This window comes from Cynocephalus volans, chromosome 2 (genome assembly GCF_027409185.1).
Source record: "Cynocephalus volans isolate mCynVol1 chromosome 2, mCynVol1.pri, whole genome shotgun sequence".
Taxonomy (NCBI): domain Eukaryota; kingdom Metazoa; phylum Chordata; class Mammalia; order Dermoptera; family Cynocephalidae; genus Cynocephalus; species Cynocephalus volans.
In genome coordinates, this window is record NC_084461.1 from 116,328,084 (window position 1) to 116,330,471 (window position 2,388).

At 42.7% G+C, this 2,388-nt stretch overlaps 1 pseudogene; it reads right to left on the reverse strand.

Annotated features, from left to right (window-relative positions):
* Positions 1–370: 370 nt before the first annotated feature.
* LOC134370572 (tripartite motif-containing protein 43-like) lies at positions 371–1,681 on the reverse strand (annotated as a pseudogene).
* Between the last annotated feature and the right edge of the window lie 707 nt (positions 1,682–2,388).

Consider the following 2,388-nt stretch of genomic DNA (forward strand, 5'->3'; position numbering starts at 1 on the left):
AGGAGGCTGTCTCATCTACATTGAAATCTGTTGTTTAACGTAGCTGCCTTCATCAATGGTCTTAGTTAGATCTTCTGATAACTTGCTGCAGCTTCTTCATCAGCAGTCGCTGCTTCATCTTGCACTTTTACGTTATGGAGATGGCTTCCTTCCTTCCTCACACCTCTTGAACCAACCTCTACTAGCTTCAGACTTACTTTTTATTTTTTTTTTGCATTTCACACTATCTTTATATTTAATAACCATAAAATGAGGCTACATTAAAGTAGAGAAAACTAAACAGTCAAGTATTATTGATTTGATTCAACTGAGAAGTGCTCCCTCATATATGGACTCCCAGGCACACATCTGTTTTCTGACTTATCCCTGATCACGTGTGGCTAGTGCAAAAGCATGGCCTGACAGGGAAATCAAAAGAGCCAGGGAGGTAGATCCACATGAGGAAACTCTTGACAACATCCACAAAACTCACACTTCCAGTCTCAAAATCAAGGAACACACCAACTCTGCCCCGAAGTTTCTCTATCCAGTGAGAAATCACTGGGGAAGTGGTCAGGAGACTGTAACGATTATCCTCCCTCACACATGAAAGAAGAAATATCTCCTCAGATTCAAGCATTTTGCCAGTATTTCTTATCCAGTAATCTTTACAGATTCCTAGAGTCTAATCCCAAGAGTTGTCCACATCCAGCTCCCAGTAACGTTTTCTGAAGGTGAAGCCCTGGGCTCCCCATGCAGCAAAATAGTCAGATTTGCCAGAATTCAAAGACATATCATGATGGTCATGTCTAAATCTCAAATTTTCACATCGTCAAATAGCTTGATATTATGATTGTTTATTTCATTATTCAAGGAAATTTCCACTCAGAAACAGTGGAGCCTGTCTATCAGTTGAGTGATGGGTTTTACAGTGAGCTCTGGATTCACAGGCTGGGGCATGTGCAGCTGCACAGACTACTTCCTTGTCAGTAGGTCTCCCAAATCCTGGAGCAGCTCCTTGTCTGGTTTATGGCACATTTTCATTAGTTCCTCATATATTTCTTTTAGGTGTTTCCACTTTTGAACCATTTTGGCTTCACTTTTCTTGAATTGCTGCAAAATGTGCTGGCCTTCCTTTTTTGGGGGTCTCTAAATGTTCTTTTTCTTCCCTATAGAGAACAGAATGTGGCTTCCTATACTCAGCCCTGTTCATCTTTCTGCATAGATACACATAACCCATCCAAAGATTGGTTAGTATGTTCTCCTCATTTAGATTTCTCTTATTTGCTTTCATTTTTTTCCCATGAACATCTCATTTGCTGTAATAGCTTATCCCAGCATTCCTCAGCAGCTCCTTCAACAGAAGAGTATCTGTGAGCCTCATGCTCCTGGGAGTGAGAGCACAGCACACAGAGCAGGTTCTTGTCCTCTTGACAGATCTTCTTATGTTCCTCAGAGCTCAGGAACTGCCTGGCAAGGAAAGCTACCTTCTTCATGCAGATATCAGTCTTGAAGTCTTTCTGCTGTGATGGTTCCCCACACACTGGGCAATGGGCAGAGTAAGGGCTTCTTCCCAGGAAAGGCAGAGACATTGCCCACAAAAGCTGTGCCCACAGCCTACGGTGACTGGATCTAGAAGGCACTTCAAGCAGATGAAGCAAGTAAGTTCTTTTTGGAAAGCTTGGGGGATGTCTGAGTTCATCTTTCTAAGGAATACATCTATAGTCTCACCAATGCTTGCTATAGAAGTAGTAATAGGAAGTCAACTCAGGGAGCAGAGCTTCACAGTGTGGCAGTGATGGCTTTCAGAAGTCTTCCAAGCCAGGTGAGTTCCAAAGGCACTCTGTCTGTTCTGGAGAAGAAAGAGCTTGACTCCTCGAGTGTCCTTTCATTGAGTCTCTGAAGGTCATGCCCATTTTTTCCAAGTGATTGTATTTTAGGGGGTCTTCAGATGGGTGTCAATATGGATGATGAGGTTTAGTTTCAGAGGCTGGGAAGTCCAAAGTCCAGGGAACACATCTGGTGAGGGCCTTGTTGGTGGTGGCCCTACAGTGATGCAGTGTGTCACATGGTGAAATGTCTGAGCAAGAGAAAGAGAATGCAAATTTTTCCTCTGCAGCCTCCTCACTTCTCTAAGCCTTCATAGAACTAAACAGATTTAGAGCTTTGCTCTGGATTAGGCTTTGGCTTAAGAGAATTTGTGGCTGGTTTAATCTTCTATCCAGACCCCTAACACTTTCTCTATACCAGCTATGAGGCTGTTTCACATGTTCACTGGAGCAGCCCTTTTAATTTCTTCAAAAACTTTTTCTTTACATTCACAACTTGGCTAAGAGGCCTAGCTTTTGGCTCATCTCAGCTTTTGACACACCTTCCTCACTAAGCTTAATCATTTCTTGCTTTTGATGT